General features: G+C 40.2%; 1 long non-coding RNA gene across 1 annotated transcript in view; it reads right to left on the bottom strand.

Annotated features, from left to right (window-relative positions):
- Nucleotides 1-3,770: 3,770 nt before the first annotated feature.
- Nucleotides 3,771-20,882, bottom strand: part of LOC103280024 (uncharacterized) — a 79,785-nt gene continuing 62,673 nt past the window's right edge. Inside the window, exon 3 of the long non-coding RNA XR_507108.2 lies at nucleotides 3,771-4,102. This is a non-coding gene — a long non-coding RNA (uncharacterized LOC103280024). The remainder of the gene's footprint in view (nucleotides 4,103-20,882) is intronic.

Below are 20,882 nucleotides of genomic sequence, written 5' to 3'. Positions count from 1 at the left end.
ATCTATCCATCCATCCATCTGTTTAAAAGTGGAAATATCTTTGTATGTATGTGTGTATCTATCTCCCAGAGACCACTGTGAGCTCTACTGACATTGGAGCTGGATAAAAGTGTTAGAAAAATATCTAACACCGGCAACGCCGGGTATCTAAGCTCGTACTAAAATAAAAACTAGTTAGTCTTAAAGGTGCTTAAAGGTTAGTCTTTTTGCCCCCTTTCATTTTCCTTCCTCCTTTTATGCTGTGGGTTGTTAACACAGCCACTTCTTTGAAATGTCATAAAACTGTTTTTCATCTCTTTCACACTTGTAATCCAGGTTGACATTTTCAATAGCCATATGTGGCTTTGTATATTTCAAATGTTTATTTATATGAAATGTTCCAAAGTCTTATTTTCCCAACACCTGTTCTTGAAACATCAGGCAATAGTCTTTTCTTGTAAATAAAACACACATATGGAATGGGTTACAATTTGGAAAGGATTCCCTTCATGTGCACCTTACTGTGAAAGTTAAGAGTTTATATGGCAAAATGCTTTTCAGGAATGGGAAAAATGACACTGAAAAAACAATGGGGTGATGCTATTTATGAGAAAGAGGAGGAAAAAGTTACAGTACTTACAAACATATTCAGAAAAAAAAGAACATGATTTCTCTAAATTATGTCTTTGAAAGAGAGGAAAGGGTAGCCAAGCCACATTTTCCCATCAATTTGGAAATAAGTAAAGTGAGCTACGCAGTACCTGGATCCCACCAAGATTGTTTCATGGGGTCTTGATTCTTTCAAATGCCTGTCCATAAAAAAGATCCTTTTGGGACCCAGCACAGCTGGGGACTGGGAGGGATTTTCCACCTCTTCTGTGGAAAAGGCCTACTGAAAAAAGTCCCCGAGGGACTACTTTCAGATGAGGTGGAGCCTAGGTGAGTTATCTGCCCTCATTTACTTTTGGTGCAACCATAATCGGAAGGAGAGGGAACGGAAAGGGCTTACGAAACTGATATTATGAAATTAATAATTCAGGGAACAGAATTGCCCACATCGTGCCCATTATCAAGTTCAATGTTAAGTTCACTGTCAAGATTATTGTCAAGTTCTGGGCCAAGTCTATTATGTTAATGTGGGATTTGTGTATTGATAGTGTTTAAATGCAATTTGTGCCATGCTTATATTGCAACTGATTGCATCATCCAGATTGTACCATAATGTGGAAAGAGTTAATTGCCAAGAAGCTATGATGATCTTGATGTGTGGCTGGAACTAGGGAGTATCCAGACACAAGTGTTTGTGCATAACGATTGCATTAGTTCAGTTGAGTTCTGTCTGCCTAGAGTTCGAGTCAAGTTCTGTTGGAGAACAGAGCAGTCCTGTGTTCATCTGTCGTCTGCAAGTCTGTTTGTGTTGATTATTGCTGCATATAGTAAAACTTTGTAAATAGTTTTAGCAACGTCTCTGAGTGTCTCTTCGTTCTGTGTTCCACTGCTTCCATCCAACTACTGCTGCGCTGAAAATACTCTGACATATTATGTTATATGCCTGCCTTTGGAAGGTAAAATTTTAATTAGGTAATGTTAATAAAAGTTGCCCTTAGTTAACACATACACGTGTGTTGCCTCTTCATTTGTGGGCGTTGCGCAGCAAATGATTTGCTGTCTCTGGAGGCATCCATGAGAAATAATCACCTTTTAGCAGATAACTAGTATGACCTCTCCAGGTTAAACCACTTAGCTGCTGAAGTTGCTAACTGAAAGGTCAGCAATTTGAATCCAGGGAGCGGGGTGAGCCCCTGCTGTTAGCCTCAGCTTCTGCCAACCTAGCGATTCGAAAACATGCAAGTGTGGGTAGATCAATAGGTACCACTTCAGTGGGAAGGTAAAGGTGCTCCATGTAGTCATGCTGGCCATGTGACCTTGGAGGTTTCTATGGACAATGCCAGCTCTTTGGCTTAGAAATGTAGATGAGCACCAACCCCCAGAGGCAGACACGACTAGACTTAATGTCAGGGGAAAACCTTTACCTTTACCTATAAAATCTCCCCTAGCATTTTTCAAAGGAACCCTGGTGGCGAAGTGTGTTAAAACACTGAGCTCCTGAATTTGTGGACCAAAAGGTCCCAGGTTCAAATCCCGGGAGCGGAATGAGCGTCCGCTGTTGCTCCAGCTTCTGCCAACCTAGCAGTTCGAAAACATGCCAATGTGAGTAGATCAATAGGTACCGCTCCGGCGGGAAGGTAACGGCGCTCCATGACCTTGGAGGTGTCTACGGACAATGCCGGCTCTTCGGCTTAGAAATGGAGATGAGCACCAACCTCCAGAGTCAGACATGACTGGACTTAACGTCAAGGGAAACCTTTACCTTTACCTAGCATTTTTCAAAAGGGTAAGTAGGTTTCAAGTGATGTTGGCCCATTTTTCTAATTGTTGCCACATATAGTGGTACATGCCGGAATAATTGGCTTTCATGGGCACTGAAATTGTTTGCTCTTAATTTGTTTGTTAGCATGTGTCTTTAGTTTCTTCTAGAAACAGCTGATTTTTTAAAAAAGAAATAACATGATCACAAATTGACAAATATCTTCAGAAATGAGACAAGAGGTGTTTGAGATGCAATTAATTCAAGTCTGGAAGAAAGAAAAATGAAAAGATTTGTCCAAGAAGGCAAAGGCTTTGGGCGCTTACCTCTAAAGTCTGGACTTGAATTTCTTTTTTAAAAAATAATCTTTATTGCACCAGTTTTAAGATAACGCGACCATAAAAATATTGAATAGGGTGGTGGGGAGGGGATGGGGGTAAGGCTAGGATAGGCTAGGAAAACAAGGGAAAAGGAAAGAATAAATAAACAGCAGACAAATAAACTGAGGGAGGGTATGGTGGGGGAAAAGGAGGGGCAGAAAAAGAGGTGGGAGGGGTTGGGTTGGGGGTGGAGGGGCGTTTGTCTTCCGGTCCATTCAACAGGGAGCTTTCTCTTTCATCTTGACACTCATGCTCTATGCTATAGTTGAGTTAGTCTATTGGTATGTTAATTTTTCTTTCCTGGCATCCAAATAACAGCTCAAAATTCACAACTTTAAAAAAATAACTATGAAACAACATGGAAAGAGATTAAAAAAGAAACTAGAAAATTGGAAATTCCTAAATTTGACATTGCTAGGCAGAATCAGTTATAAAAATGAGTGTACTCCTGAAAATGTTGTTTCTATTTCAAATGCTACCGATACAATGGACTTGAATTTCTGTTTTTTTTTTTTTCTAATATAGAATTAGGGTGCATCTGCACTGTAGAATTAATGCAGCTTGACACCCCTTGAACTGCCATGGCTCAATGCTATGAAATCCTGGGAATTGTAGTCTCACAAGGTCTTTAGCCTTCTCTGCAAAAAAGGCCTTGTGCCTCACTAAACTATGGCCCCTTCCACATAGCTGAATAGAATCCCACATTATCTGCTTTGAACTGGAATATGGAGTGTGGACTCAGATAACTCAATTCAAAGCATATATTGTGGAGGTTTCTGCCTTGACATTCTGGGTTATATGGTTGTGTGGAACTGTAAGGATTTTACAGTATCGAGCCATAGCAGCTAAAGTGCCAAACTATATTCTGTCTACACTGTAGATTGTGAGCTCTTTCCCTCCCCAAGAAGTTCTACAAATTTCTCCATAATTAGGACAAGAAGAACTTTGCACTTTTTTTAAAAAAATCAAACGTGGGAAAAATCAACACTAGGATTCATTTATTACTTGGGAATTCTCAAAGAGAAAAACTAGCAACTGCATTCATCTCATCTCACATTTTATTGGATACTTTAAAGGCTACATATCTCCATTTCTATGTAAAATGAATTTTGGCTTGTAGACATAACATGAACGAAAGGATGGAGCCAGGATCATAGTGTGCTGCTTTGAAAAGTTTTCAGAGAAGGCGATTCCCCCAAAGCCGACATAACCACAGTTCCTTCACATTCTGTCGCTGGCTGGAGGATGTACTTGCCAAACCACCCATCTGTGGCCAGAAATGTTATCCAACAAAATGTAGGAAGTCCAGGTGGTGTAGATGAGTCATGGATCTGATTGTTCAATAGTTTGTGAATGTTGCAGGCTCTGGTTCCCCCTGGAATGGAGCAATGTGGTTTTACAGAACCATGAGTTGGCAGTCTCTGAGATTAAGTGTCAGCAGTTCTTATAAATGGAAATTTTACTATTCTTTATACCCATGAGTTCATTTTCTTATCTGTGGAAATTGTGGAGGAAGAGTACAAGACGTCACACATAAAACTTTGGGGGAGTGGGAAGAGAATAGCTATGCTGTGTTGTGTTATAGGACAAATTCAGTTCTGCAATATGGGATAGGATGGGATAAACAATATGGGAGGAGATGGGATGGGGTAGATTTGTGAGGGTTTTTTTATTGGTTGTTTCAACGAAATACAGTCAGCTCTCTACATTTGATGGGGTTGACTTCATGGATTTGATTTTTCATGAATTTGACTAAATATTCTTTTGAAGAATCTCTTAAGTACTTCAGTGTGCCTCCATAGTCAACTTTGCAGGAAGTTAACCATGGAGTAATGCTGGAAGACATAGAAATTCCTAGAAAAGTGTTCTCTCACAGAAAAGGCAATTTTAATTTGCATTTATCTCTTTTACAAAACTCCTGTGTCCCTAAGAAAGTGACTAACATGTACAAAATTCATTTCAACATGAATTTTACTCATGTTTAGCAAATCTGCATCACTTCAGTAAATGTTCATGGAATAGATAATATTAAAACAATACAGGCTATCTAAAATTAGTTTTACGATTTTAATTTTATATACAATATAAAGTATTTAAAATTTACCCTAGCTATTCCAATTCTGCATACAATTGATATTGTAAACATAATCTTTGGACACAATTTAAAAGTTCTTGGTTTTTTTTTTTTTCTTTCTTTCTGGGCTAAAATAAACGGACTTGAGAAGCTGAAATAAAAGTCTCCAATCACAGTCAGAGTTGATAGAAAGTGTTCTGGATTTAAAAACAATCATGGATCTCCAAAGGAAAACAAGAAAAAATAAAAGCAAAATCTTTTTGGTCTTTTCAACTAGTGAGCATTACTAATGATTTGTGTGTGTGTGTGTGTGTGTCAGGAGCAACCGGAGTTGCTTCTGGAGTGAGAGAATTGGCTGTCTGCAAGGGCATTGCCCAGGGTACACTCAAATGTTTTGATGTTTTACCATCCTTATGGGAGGCTTCTCTCATGTCCCCGCATGGAGCTGGAGCTGATAGAGGGAGCTCATACATGCTCTCCCCGAGTGGGATTCGAACCTGGCAGCCTTCAGGTCAGCAACCCAACCTTCAAGTCACAAGGCTTTTATCCCCTAGGCCACCGGAGGCTCCACTAATGATATTAATGAGACTATAGAATTAATTTCTGATGGAAATAACTCTACTCTGCTTAGAATCAGTATCTTGAATTGCTCTTATATGAAGTGTTCCTTAGTTTTAATGCCTTCAGTTAAGGGATTACACGGTGGGCCCTTGGTATCTGCTAGGGATTGGTCCCAGGTTTCTCCACAGAGGATAAATTATGTGGATATTCATGCCCCATGATATATAGTGGCATAGTAAATTGATATCCTTCATATAAAATGTCAAATTCAGGGTTTCTTTTTGTATTTTCTATAAATATTTTCAAGCCATGGATGTTCCCTTTTTAGCACTGTAATGAAGACAGAAAGAGGTATTCTTTAAGGACTTTTACTGTACTTGAACTAAAACTTTAGTTGTAAATGGCATTGAAATCCACAAGCATGTGGACAACTCCAACAGAAAGGAGGAAACCATGAAAATGAACAAAATCTGGCTACCAGTATTAAAAAAAACTCAAAATTCATAACAGTAAATAAGAAGCAACACTCTGAGGACAGAGGAGCCCCAAGGACAGCTAATGACTCTGAACAAAGGATGCCCCCCAGGCAAGAGACAACCTTTCCAATGCTAATTAGGGTGATTAACTGAAACATTAGCGCTGGCTTCCAAGTGACAAAGGACTTTTGTCACACCCTGGACTCTCCACAGATATATATTTACCTTCCTTGCCTAGTTTCTCCATGCCTCACAGCCTCTGAGGATGCCTGCCATAGATGTGGGCGAAAAGTCAGGAGAGAATACTTCTGGAACATGGCCACACAGCCCGAAAGACATACAACAACCCCGTATTGGCAAATTTTGTGGTGCTTTACTCAAAAAAGGTCTTTTATGAGATATCAGATTCCTAAACAATAGCAGGAATATCAGTGGGTTTTTTTCCCCTTTTCAGTGTCCTTATTTTGTACTAGCTGTGCCCGGCCACGCGTTGCTGTGGCGAAGTATGAGGCCCCTTCTACACAGCTGGATAAAATGCACACTGAAGTGGATTATATGGCAGTGTGGAGTCAAGATAATCCAGTTCAAAGCAGATAATATAAGATTATAAATGGGTTATATAGCTGTGTGGAAGGGCTTTGAGTCTACACTACCATATAATCCAGTTAAAATCTGATAATCTGTATTTTATAAGCAGTGTGGAAGAGGCCTAAGTGAGGCCTAACTCTGCCTGTCCCCGGGATGAGTGGGTTGCTAGGAGACCAAGTGGGCAGAGCTTAGCCTTTTAACTTTAGCAATTGGATAAAAACAATTATTCCTCTCCCTCTAATTAGGACTTTATTTTTCTTTTCTTTTTGTTGTATGAACGTAGAGGCATGAATGAGGGGTTGTGCTGCCAAGTTTAGTGTTTCTGGGATGTGTAGTTTTGTTGTTTTGACCTAGGCCGAAATTTCATTACCCTTTTATATATATAGATTGTAACACCTATGTGAAAATTTCAACCAATGATGCAAATACAGACGATGCGGAGGAAATGTATGAAAATGTTCATAAATATGTCAAATGGGGAGAATGTTATTAAAATATTTAAGTCTCATGTATAAGAACAAAATAAATGAAGTAAAAGGTTGAGAGATCAAGAGGAGAGATGAGAGGGAGCTAGAGTTCCCTTACTTTAGCTGTCATTCTCAGAACATCTTGACAGTTGTGGAGTTTCCCAACAATAATATATAATTCTGAGGTCTGTGCATTTGTGCAGGCACAAACACACAGATTAAGACAGATGCCTGCCTTTTTTGCACTCTTGGGGCCATGACTGGGGAGGACTGTCATGCAGAGCACCTGCATTTCCAAGCTTAACATGACAACACTGCCCCCTACAGAAAGTTGAAATAATACCTTTGTCATAATGGCCACATCAATCACTCCTTCCCATATGTCTTCATTTGTGAAGAATTCCAGATTGCGACTCATTACAAACATCATGGATTTGTTATAGGTAGCATTTTGATGTGGGATCTTCCTTGACAGAGTAGTCTTGTACTCCAAAATAAATGATATCTCCAGTAAAGCAGAAGCATTGTTAGGAATGGGAGCAAGACCTGTTTTCTTTTAATTCCATGGGAGAGGGAAAGGTTGAATACAATGTTAGTTTCTTGTGCCTAAAGAATGAGGCAAATGTGACCCAAGAGTATGTCTGTTTCTTGTCTCTTCCTTCCAGTGAATATGTCTCTCACATATGTTTTTGACTGCATACTTCATCGGAGCAAATTTGTGGAAAGCTATGACTGTGAATGCTGCATTGACCCCTGTTTTCCTGGATCTCGTATATATTGAAATCCATAGTCTTCACACATGGTCTGACAGTGCTAATTCCTTCCCGTCCAGAAGTTTCTTATCTGACAATGGAGTTTCCTGCTCCAGATGTTGCCTGATGTCACAGCTGTAATGCAACTGATATTTTTCCCCAGATGAACAATGAATTTAATTGTCATGAAGGTTGAGGCAATATTAGTGGATAAATTGCATATTTAGTTTCCTTGATTTTTTTTTAAAAAAATTGTGAATAGTTATGTAAATTGGAGAGACAAACAACATCCTTCACAGCTTTAATTCTTCCTCCAGGAACTTAATCACCAGTTTGAATAACAATCTTGCCATGTTAGGTAAAGGTAAAGGTTTCCCCTGACGTTAAGTCCAGTCATGTCTGACTCTGGGGGTTGGTGCTCATCTCCATTTCTAAGCCGAAGAGCCGGCGTTGTCCGTAGACACCTCCAGGTCATGTGGCCGGCATGACTGCATGGAGCGCCGTTACCTTCCTGCCGGAGCGGTACCTATTGATCTACTCACATTGGCATGTTTTCAAACTGCTAGGTTGGCAGAAGCTGGAGCTAACAGGCACTCACGCCGCTCCTGGGGTTTAAACCTGGGACCTTTCGGTCTGCAAGTTCAGCAGCTCAGTGCTTTAACATAGTTCACCATCCGGCTCCTTGCCATGTTACAAAGTGCCTAATTTTAACATGGCTGTGAGCCATGAGAGAAATCCCATAAACATTTTGAAATTGGTGAATAAAATTGCATAGTTTTGATATGTGTTCTAGTTCTTTTTCTTGAGCAACATAAGATGCAAGAATATTCCTAAATATGTAAACTTTGCTTTGAGGAGATCTGCACCATCCCCAACCCTGGCCCTCAGCATTTAATTCTATAATTGGCTAGATGTACTTCAATATCATTTAGCCTTCTCTCAGAAAAGTTCTCAAGACCTAAGGTCTCACTTTTGATGATTCATATGTCTGAGAATCTGAAGGGAAAAATCAGCTGTTGGAGCCTTGACAATGATTAACTTGGATGATGTTACACCCCAAGGACAGAGACAAAAAGGGAGATGAGGGGTGCAATGCTGTGCTTTTTGGACTGCAAGATTTCAAGAGAAGCTTGGCCTTTATTCTCCAGAGTGATGCCAGAGGTAATAGATTGATAGAGACTAATGATGAACAAAAGTGCAGAAATCTGACCTTTTCCTCACCAACAGTTTTTCCAAAACTGTCAGTGATTCAGGTCAGAGACGAACAAACACCGAGAACTATGAAATCTCATCCAAAACCAAGATTCTTATCTTAAACACAAAGCATTCCCCAAGACAATGAATGGTCCTTTTCCTGCAAAATACTGTACATTTATTTCTAAAGGCAGTTGCTTGTTATTTTGCTTGGATTTACTTCTAAGTAAGCATCCAACACAGCTTGCTGTAGCTTTCCAAGATAGATGTCCATTAGAAATGAATGCATTTTGGAAGGTGCAGAGGATTGCTGAGAAAAGGGTACATTTACACTGTAGAATTAATACATCTTAACACTACTTTAACTGCCATGGCCTAATACTATGGAATTCATGGAGTTGTAGTTTGTTGAGACCTTGAAAACTACAACACTCATGATACCATAATATTGAAGCATGGTAGTTAAAGTGGTGTCAAATTGCATTAATTCTATAGTGTAGATGCACCCTAAGTAAACTCTCTCCCCCGGACTGTGGTGGAGGCTCCTTCTTTGGAGGCTTTTAAGCAGAGGCTGGATGGCCATCTGTCGGGGGTGCTTTGAATGTGATTTCCTGCTTCTTGGCAGGGGGTTGGACTGGATGGCCCATGAGGTCTCTTCCAACTCTACTATTCTATGATTCTAAACTGCCTTGTACTAAAGAGATCTACTAGTTCCAATGTTGCATATTCAGATTAGAATTGTAGTAGAGGCTCTACTTTGGAGATTTTCAAACAGTGGCTGGAGTGGGTATCCAACTGTCAGTATTTTATTATAGATTTGGACTGGGTGGCTCTTGATCTGTTAGTAGACCTATCTCCCAGTGCAGGTTTTAACCTGTTATTAACTCACAAGTTTTATAACAAGACAGGTGGCTCTTTATATGTTGAGTTTTGGAATCACAGACACCTTAAAGGGCCAGACTTCAAAGCAGAGTTTATTGAAACAAAAGGAAAATGATGCAGGGATAGTTAAATGCAGTTCCATTGGTCAAAACTCAAAAAAACAAACCAGACCTGGTCCAAAAGGTAAACAGAAATATAATCCAGATTAAAAGGTAAAGGTTTCCCCTGACGTTAAGTCCAGTTATGTCTGACACTGGGGTGTGGTGCTCATCTCCATTTCTAAGCTGAAGAGCCAGTGTTGTCCGTAGACACCTCCAAGGTCATGTGGCCGGCATGACTGCATAGAGTGCCATTACCTTCCCGCCGGAGCGGGTACCTATTGATCTACTCACAAAAGCAGCGTCTTTAGCCAAACTGGTTCAGGTCCAAACTGCAGATCCGAGTCCAACGCCGAACATGAAACAGGCAGTAGCAAGACTACAAGAAATTTTCCCAATACACAGCACCCAGCACACGAACGCACATCAACACCTTGCCTTCTGCAAAGACTCCTCATCCCTGAACCCACTTTTATCTACAAACCATCATCAGAAGATCAACTGACCACTGCCCCATCACCATCCCCCACCGCTGCTCCCAGCTCTTCACGTGAATTCCCTTAATTCTCCTTCCAATTCCTCCATCTCCTGTCAAGACTTAGATCCCCCCCAAGAATCAGTTGGATCCCCTGATTGCCAGTCTTCACTCCCAGAGAACCCCATAAAGGTATCACTAGTTGTTGGTGCCTCACAAATAGCTTGCACTTCTCTTATCTTAGTCCAATCCATGGTGTCTCGTCCTTCTCCTTCACTCATTGACCCATCATCCCCAGAGAATCCCTCAAATGACTCTTCATCTGTAGGTGCTGTAAGTATGTCCCGGATCCTCTTTCTCTGCTGCTCATCATCAGATTCCTGCTCCCGAGTAACCCTTTTCCCCCTTCTGGCACCCATACTACTGTTTGTAATGTTACTCACAGGCTCTACTACAACATTGAGAGCCTCATCTGCAGCAATGTTTTGAACTGAGTCTGGAAAACAACTGCAGGCCATTCAGTATTAGGATAATGTGATCTCAAAACTACATGCTCATTAGCCACCTAGTTACTGGAGCTCTAAGTGGAACACATTAAGGATATAATTCTCAATTATTTTCATTTTCAGAGAAAGCAACAAGGAATTTTAGCACTTTTCTCCCTCCTTAAGATAATGTTTCTCAAGGCTATTCAGAAGTCAGGACTTATTTTGATGCTGAAATTCAGCTAACCATGAAGGAGTGGTGTGGATCTGTCATCTGACATGCCTTGCTACTTTGGCAGCCAGCTGAAAACAAACATTTTGGGAATTGAAGGCAACAAACAGAGGTTTATTAGCTTTCAGGTCTGAAAGGATGTTTGATACAGAGTCTCAGCTCTAAAGAAATTGGACATAACCATTTAATGCAGTGGAATATATTTTATCCTCTTTGACAGCCATTCAAAAGTTTCTGCTCCCTCCCCTGATTGGCTGAAAAGCAGTCAAGTTAGGATCTGGGTTCTTGTTGACTGGGAAATGTCAGAAATGGACGGAGTCTCTCTTGTGGTGGGAAAAAGGTGGAAATGTTATTTATTCATTTGAAGCTGGAGCCACTCAGAGCGTCTGCCCAGACTAGGCTGATTAAATGATTTGAGGCAATATGCAAATAGTCCAAGATGGCATTATGGGTGAAGTCCAGGGTACACAAAAGAGTAAGCCTCCAAGACAATGAGTAGGTTATGCAAACATGAAGAAATCAGTGAAAAACACAGATTTATACAGGTTTCATCAAGATGTTGTTTCATGTGTCTGGCATCTCCCACCACCTGGATCTCCTCCAGAGATTAATCCTCTGTGTTTGTGAATGAAGTGTATTTTGCTTGTTTTGTTGACCACAGTGAGCTCACCTCATAGGGGTGGGACAACAGGAAATGAGAAACATCTATCCCTTGAAGGGGAAATTCACCCCACAAAAAGTATCTTGGCGAAAAGGAATCTCCATTGAAGCTTTCTTACCAATCCTTGTTTCCACAACAAGCGCAATTTTGCAAAATCAAATTATCACAGGGAATTTTTTATTTTGTGTGTGTGTGTCAAAAGCATTGCATAAATAAATGTGTATAAAACTAATGAAATAAAGGGAGCACAAGCAGCTAAATAATTTTAGAACAAAAATGTGCAACTATGACCACATTGTCTGTAGCTTTAAACAGTTCTTCCTCCGTGCATGAGGCAGGGCATTGTGGGCAAGCATACACGTGCTGAGTTGTTTGTTCTGCTTCAGAATTGCACAAGGTGGAGGATTCTTGTAGGTAGTGCCATTTTGCCAGGTTGTCTTTTGAGCTGCCAACTTCATTTCTGAGTCTGTTCAGGAGCTTTCCAAGTTGCCCATTCTTGGTTTGCCCCTGGAGGGAGACCCTCGTGGGGGGGGGGCATCCAGTTGGAATTTCCTGATTTTTCTACCCACAGGGATATTCTTGCTGTTGCTGGAGGGACATTAAGAGGGACATAATCAATTTTTCTTCGATTTAAGTCTACTGGGAAGAGGCTGATAGCCATACAGTGGCTCTCTTGCAATTGGCAGCAACTTCCCATGGCACTTCGGGGGGGGGGGGGGGGGGGAATGCCAGCTAATTTATAAAGTCAGTAAGCAGGTGTAGGTTTGAGACATCCTGTAATTATTCTACATGCTTCATTCAGTGCTATATCCACCTGCTTCATGTGGACAGATTTATGCCAGACAGGGCAAGCATACTCTGCAGTTGAATAAGACATGGCCAGGGCTGATATTTTTATTAATTTTGCACCCCATACACTATCTGAAGGATGTTATTGTGTGCAGCTACTTTGTGCTTGGTATTCGCACATTGTTTCCTAAATGTTAGTATGTAATGACATGTAATCACATGTAATCATCTCAATTTAATCACAGGGACTCATCTTATGTCTAATTCATCTTTCGAGAAGTGAGTCGATTTTTCAACAACAATTCTGTAACAAAACTTCACTATTAATGTTATTGGCTGCACAGAAAAGAGCACTTACAGTGCAGGTAAGAGCATTTACTGTTCAGCCAATGATATATTTAGGGTGAAGTTTTATTGTATAATATTTTATTTATTTATTTATTTATTTATTTGCAGTATTTATATTCCGCTCTTCTCACCCCGAAGGGGACTCAGGGCGGATCACATTATATACATATAGGGCAAACATTCAATGCCTATAAACACATTGAACCGAGACAGAGACAGACAGACAGACAGACAGACTCAGAGGCAATTTAACCTTCTCCTTAGGGGATGTTCGATTCTGGCCACAGGGGGGAAGCAGCTGCTTCATCATCCACTCTGACAGCACTTCCTCACTTCCTCATTCCAATGTTGTAAATTAGTTAAACTTGCCTATCAACTTTTATAAGTGGTACCTTATTTCCTACTTGATAGATGCAACTATCTTTTGGGTTGCTAGGTCAGCAACGAGCAAGGGCTATATTTTATTTTTAATTGATGGGTGCTCACCCCGCCACAGGCTGGCCTTGAACTCATGACCTCATGGTCAGAGTGATTTATTGCAGCAGCTGCTTACCAGCCTGCGCCACAGCCTGGCCCCCTAATATGACCTGAAATGCAAACTTTCTCATAAATGCAGGATTATTTAGACCAGGATTTTGCACCGTATGTTTTTCCACCAATTTCAAAAAGAATCTTTAATATCCTAGCATACACTTTAATACCCTAGCATACACAGCCCCCTGTATCCATGAATTCTGTACTCACGGTTTCAAACATTCACAACTTGAAAATATTTTTTAAAAGTCCTTAAATGAAAACCTTGATTTTGTCATTTTATATTAAAGATAGGTTTTTAGTATGTCTTTACAAGCAGTCCTCAAGTTACAAACAAGATAGATTCTGTAGGTTTGTTCATAAATTGAATTTGTATGTAAATCAGAACAGGTACATTTTTAACTGTAACTCCAGTCGAATAAGCTTTGTATAGCACAGAGAAAGGTGAACACTCCTGTGGTGTTTGTGTTGCTTTGTGTGCCCTTGTTCAGAAGATTTCACCTCTTTCTATCCCTGAGATAATTGGATTTTGAAAAATATGGCTTATTGTACAAACAAGGATTGGTGATAAAGCTTCAGTTGAAACACACTTTCCTCATAACTCTTTCTGGTGAGAATTTTAATACGCTGTTTCTGGCTTGATGCACATTGGGGTGTTTATTTGCGGACAAGCTGGCTTCAAGCTGCATTATAGTGTAGAACTACCATTAATTGTAAAAACCAGAAGCTAGAAATAGGGCCTTGGGCCTAGTAAGGATTTTTTTTTCTACTGAACTACCTTGAGCCCTTGCTCCCTTTCAGTTACCATGAAGACTGTTAGAACTGACATAATTGGGCAACAGTGATTTCAAACAGAAACACAATGATTCCAACATATTTTTTCCTATTTTTATTCTGTCATTTTCCTAATATATATGTAGTCCCAGCCTACACCTCTTAAATTAAATGAGAAAGGAGGAATTTTTTTTAAAAAAAAGAATTCTACAGGCTAGCTATTTAGTTTTTCTTTTATTACAGCCAAGCCAAAATTCTGAGTCACTAGGATTTTCCACTGCACTGGGATAACAGTGTGTTGCTGAAGTGTTTATCCGGTGCTGAGCTGACCTCCTGGAGAGTAGGGATTTGGCCTAGTTTCGGGAACCATGTTCTTTTGCACATTGTTAAAATGAAGAGCTGTAGCCGCTGCAAAGTCCTGCTGGTGATACAAGCTTCAGTCAAAGCTGAGAATTGTACATCTTGCTCCTCTGAGTCAACACAGTTCCTTTAAACTAAATTGCAATGTAAGCAAGATAGCATCTGTAGGATGGGAAATGAGAAACAGCTGTGCCACAGAGCTTTGTAACAGAAGACCTGTTTATACATTGTATGTATAATCACAAGGATTGGCCACACACAGATTCCACAAATTATCCTTGGTTTTTGGGAAAAGTCACTCTGAGAAGTGCCTTCCTTTATATTGTATTGGGAATATTTAAATTCCTGGTTGTGATGCTTGTGGCATGGGGTGGAAGAAAGGAAGAAATGTGTTTTATAATGATTGTGATTTTTAATGCCTTTTAAGTTTATTTGTGTGTTTTTGTATTTGATATTACTGTATGCTGTATTCTGTATGCTGGTTTTATATCTGTAAGCCGCCCTGAGTCCCTCTGGGGAGATGGTGGCGGGGTACAAATAATAATAATAATAATAATAATAATAATAATAATAATAATCATTGATGTTGCCATCCCAGGTGACAGTCGCATTGAAGAAAAACAACAGGAAAAACTCAGCCGCTATCAGGACCTCAAGATTGAACTTCAAAGACTCTGGCAGAAACCAGTGCAGGTGGTCCCGGTGGTGATGGGCACACTGGGTGCCGTGCCAAAAGATCTCAGCCGGCATTTGGAAACAATAGACATTGACAAAATTACGATCTGCCAACTGCAAAAGGCCACCTTACTGGGATCTGCACGCATCATCCGAAAATACATCACACAGTCCTAGACACTTGGGAAGTGTTCGACTTGTGATTTTGTGAAACGAAATCCAGCATATCTATCTTGTTTGCTGTGTCATACAACGTCGTTGTGTCAATAATAATAATAATAATAATTATTATTATTATTATTATTATTATTATTATTATTATTATTAATAATAATATAAATCGGGATCTGAAGTAAAGAATGAAGGGTGCATCTGTACTGTAGAATTAATGCAGTTCACACCACTTTAAATGCCATGGCTATGTCATGGAAGCATAGCGATTGTAGTTCTACAAGGTCTTTAGTCTTCTCTGCCAAAGAGTCCTAGTGCCTCGCCAAATTACAATTCCCCTAATTCCATAGCATTGAACCATATCAATCAAAGTGGTGTCCAATGGCACTAATTTTAATGTGTAGACGTAGCCTGAGTGGAAAAAATTCTGAATTGTTCCATTATATGGAAGAGGGATTGCTAACACTGTTTTACCACAAAAGGCTAAGGACATCATCAGACGTGTTTGTGTATGAGGGCAAGGGCATTGTGTTTCATCCAATTAACAAAAGGAATTGTATCTTAATGTGGTGAATCCCCCATTTGGCCCCCTCTCTTCCCATCACACATGTCTTGCTTTGTATTCTTTCCCCTGTCATTGCCCTCACATAGCAAAAGTTAATCCTCCCCCACACAAACAGACATCATCCTTTCCAGTAAAGAAAAAAAAAACCCTGAAATCCTGGAGTTTTCCAATGCCTCAATTGCTCTATATCTGCCATTACTGTTATTTTTAAAAAAGGGACAGAGAAATCTTTAGTATTAATTTAATAGAATCATAGAATCATAAAATAGTAGAGTTGGAAGAGACCTCATGGGCCATCCAGTCCAACCCCCTGCTAAGAAGCAGGAAATCGCATTCAAAGCACCCCCGACAGATGGCCATCCAGCCTCTGCTTAAAAGCTTCCAAAGAAGGAGCCTCCACCACAGTCCGGGGAGAGAGTTCCACTGCCGAACAGCCCTCACAGTGAGGAAGTTCTTCCTGATGTTCAGGTGGAATCTCCTGTCCTGTAGTTTGAAGCCATTATTCCGCATCCTAGTCTGAAGGGCACCAGAAAACAAGCTTTCCTCCTCCTCCCTATGACTTCCCCTCACATATTTGTATATGGCTATCATGTCTCCTCTTAGCCTTCTCTTCTACAGACTAAACATGCCCAGTTCTTTAAGCCGCTCCTCATAGGGCTTGTTCTCCAGACCTTTGATCAGCCTCCTCTGGACGCTTTCCAGCTTGTCAACATCTCCCTTCAACTGCGGTGCCCAGAATTGGACACAGTATTCCAGGTGTGGTCTGACCAAGGCAGAGTAGAGGGGGAGCATGACTTCCCTGGATCTAGATGCCACACCCCTATTTATGCAGGCCAGAATCCCGTTGGCTTTCTACGCTGCCACATCACATTGCTGGCTCATGTTTAACTTGTTGTCCACAAGGACTTCAAGATCTTTTTCACATGTACCTTTGCATTCTTTTCTGTATCTTTGCATTCCATTTTTTCTGCTGAAATGAAGTATCTTGCAGTTGTCCCTGTTGAACTTCATTTTGTTAGTTTCGGCCCATCTCTCTAGTCTGTCAAGATCGTTTTAAAAGAGTGAAGAGACTGTTGCTTTCAGAGGGACCACCCATGGAACACACCATGTGCTGAAACAGGACATCACACATGCTTTTAAGTTGGTACTATGGATATAGTGCATAGTTGTAGCTGTGAACACGATTGCTCCTCCATGTTCAGAGCTCACCCCTTTTGCCATGATTACTTTCCAGTTCAATGATCAGAAGGGCAGAAATGATGACCAGTAGTATGGTTATGTTGTGTGCCTCCCCCGTCATTGAACTGGAGCAAAAATGTCCTATGACGGGGAAAATTTGATCCATCTGATGAGGCCATAAATTTAATGCTAATCATTATGCTATCAGAAATTTCTTCCCCTCCGTCCTGCAACCCATCATGATACTGAAAAGATGGATTGATATTCTAGATTAGTTATTTAAACATTCAGCTCGGCCAACACCCCCAGTTTTACCTTCCAGGTAGCAGCTGCTCTAGGAAATAAAGGTCAATTTTCCTGTCAATTGAGATGCAGAAGCCTGGTCTTCCCAATCCTTTCCCTCTAACAATCTCTGGTGCAACACTGAGAAGCAAGATCCTTGTCAGAATTCCTCCTTGCATTGAAGATCATTAATTGTTGGTGGATGGAAATGTCAAGCTGTTATGTCAGCTCCCCTTCCATCTGGTCAGTGGAAGCACAGGAGGGGGCATGAAAGGTGAATGTGATATGGATTAGCTGAACAGCCAGAATTTTTGAACATTCCTCAAACCAGAGGCAGCCAAAGGCATTTAGACTTTTCCTCCCCTGACATCTGCTGGTGCAACGTATGCTTTTTACCTAGGCTTTTTGTACTTCAAGCTTCAAGTCCTCTCCCCCTTTCCTTTTGCCCATCCAATTTCTGACAGTGGTAGAGTGGTAAAGGGAAAACAGGTGCTGAATATATACCCACTCCATATTCTATCTATCTATCTATCTATCTATCTATCTATCTATCTATCTATCTATCTATCTATCTATCTATCTATCCTCTCTCTCTCTCTCTCTCTCTCTCTCTCTCTCTCTCTCTCTCTCTCTCTCTCTCTCTCTCTCTCTCTCTCTCTCTCTCTCATCTTCAGATATCAAAAAAATCCAGAATCTGAAAAGGCTCTGGTCCCAAGCATTTCAGGTAAGGGAGAGTCAACTTGTTTTTCTATACTATCGAATAAATCTTCCAGCAAATATTTTAAGTAAAGATATGTATATGTGTAGCAGAAGGGAGGAAAGATCTCTCCATTCCAGAAACTGAGGCACCCAGCTGCATTCTGGGGTAATGCTCTTTACATATAATAAGACTGTACATTTGATACATTTTAACATGAAGACATTACGAAATATCACACAGGCATTACCATAAATCCAAAGAAAATATAGAGATTTGCCTTTCTATTTGCTCCCAAGAGTAAAATAATGTTTAAGAATGAAGCTCAGATGACTGACATCTTCATCCAAATATGCAACAGAACATATGCTTCATTCATCTGTGCTGCAATATAGACAACCAAATACAGTGATACCTTGAGTTAAGAGTTTGATTTGTTCAGTGATAAACTCTTAACTCAAATTGCTCTTATCTCAAAGGTGGATTTTCCCCTTAAAATGCAATTAATCCATTCCGCCCCCTAAGCCTCCATTTTTAATGGGTTTTTAAATAAGAAAATTCTATAAATAACAAATAATGTTATTTATAATAATGCACATTCATGTGGAACAAAAACATAGAAATATGAGCTTTGAAATTATAGAAGCACAAAGGACAAGGAAGCACATTTGAGGCAACAAAATGTGTTGGCCAGTGCAACAGCAAGGCAAAACCTGCACATGCACATGGAACCATAAAAAAATAAAGATCAAATTTAAAATGGTAGAATTACAAGATTGTGGCACAATGGTAGAAGCACAAAGTTGTGGCAGGGAAGCACAAAGCACAAAATGAAGAAGCAGAGGGAACTCATTCCAGCCTCTCTCTCTCTCTTACTCTCTCTCTCCCTCTCTCTTTTCATGAAGCTAAACATAGCAGGAATAAAAGGCACACAAAATCTACTAACCCAAAGTTTCTTAAGCAGACAAGAGCAAAGCAGACAGAAATCTCCCAAAGTGGACAAGAGCATGAGACATGGAGGCATGGAGGCACGAGGCATAAAAGCTGTTTGCTTGAAGCCCTAAAGTCCTGTACTTTCACTCTAGTGCTCTCACCGATGCTAGCGCTTAACTCAAAATGCTGCTCTTATGTCAAAGCAAAACCCAGGTCAAGTGACCTAAGTAGCTGAGAATATATGTCTCTCGATTATTTAGGTACACACAGAACCTTTAGAACATCCTCTTCATTTCATTTGAGATAAGCCAGTTATTTTGGAATTTTCAGTTCAAGCAGTTGAAGGAAAATACCAACTAAGAAATACAGTATCCAACTCTATTTCCCCTGGGATCATTTCTTTTGAGTGGTGGTGGTGGGGATGATAGTGATGATGCACCTGCATTTGTGTATACTGGCTGGCTAACAGCTCAACAACTGATTAAGAACTTCCTCTGTCTACGAGTCAGCAAAACAGGCTTCAGGAGTCTTCCAATAGAATCTCTGAACTGCCTTTCTAACATATGAAAGTGCACACTAGAAGGACGGTCCTGTCAAACATGTGTATTCCATCAAGTGTATTTTCACAGCAAAGTGAAAAACAGGCACTTGGGGACCTATATATAATATGAATTATCCCTGAAAAATTATAAGCAAATACATCAACACATTCCTAAATGTACAGTAGAGTCTCACTTATCCAACGTAAACAGGCCGGTAGAACGTTGGATAAGCGAATATGTTGGATAATAAGGAGAGATTAAGAAAAAGCCTATTAAACATTAAATTAGGTTATGATTTTACATATTAAGCACCAAAACATCATATTATACAATAAATTTGAGAGAAAAAGTAGTTCAATACACAGTAATGCTATGTAGTAATTACTGTATTTATGAATTTAGCACCAAAATATCATGATGTATTGAAAACATTGACTACAAAAATGCGTTGGATAATCCAGAACGTTGGATAAGTGAGTGTTGGATAAGTGAGACTCTACTGTACTCATTTTTTTTGGAATACTTTGCTCCACTTAAGCTTGGTTGATGTTCACAAGCATGAATAATTACTCAGCCTATTCTGACTTCTTTTTCGAGACTGACAAGACACCTGCTCCAACAAGAAATATGGTTACTTTTGTCAAGACCTTTTTTAATTCCAGCAAAATTTTGACAGGCATTCCACAACTTGATTTAAATGGTTCATATCCAGCTTATCTGAAAAAGTGTTTTGAGCCAGCCTGATTTAAGATCCACAGAGGAGGACTATCTCACTGTCCCATCACCATCAATTATTATTATTATTATTATTGACACAACGACGTTGTATGACACAGCAAACAAGATAGATATGCTGGGTTTTGTTTCACAAAATCACAAGTCGAACACTTCCCAAGTGTCTAGGACTGTGTGATGTATTTTCGGATGATGCGTGCAGATCCCAGCAGGGTGGCTTTTTGCAGTTGGCAGATCGTAATTTTGTCAATGCCTATTGTTTCCAAATGCCGGCTGAGATCTTTCGGCACAGCACCCAGTGTGCCCATCACCACCGGGACCACCTGCACTGGTTTCTGCCAGAGTCTTTGCAGTTCAATCTTGAGGTCCTGATAGCGGCTGAGTTTTTCCTGTTGTTTTTCGTCAATGCGACTGTCACCTGGGATGGCAACATCAATGATCCAAACCTTTTTCTTTTCCACAACTGTGATGTCTGGTGTGTTGTGCTCCAGAACTTTGTCAGTCTGGATTCGGAAGTCCCACAGTATCTTTGCTTGCTCATTTTCCAATACTTTTGCAGGTTTGTGATCCCACCAGTTCTTTGCTGCTGGCAGGTGGTACTTGAGGCATAAGTTCCAATGAATCAT

This window comes from Anolis carolinensis, chromosome 1, assembly GCF_035594765.1.
Source record: "Anolis carolinensis isolate JA03-04 chromosome 1, rAnoCar3.1.pri, whole genome shotgun sequence".
In the NCBI taxonomy this organism is placed as follows: Eukaryota; Metazoa; Chordata; class Lepidosauria; order Squamata; family Dactyloidae; genus Anolis; species Anolis carolinensis.
The sequence above is the reverse complement of the archived record's forward strand: the minus strand, read 5'-3'. Positions and strand labels throughout refer to the sequence as shown.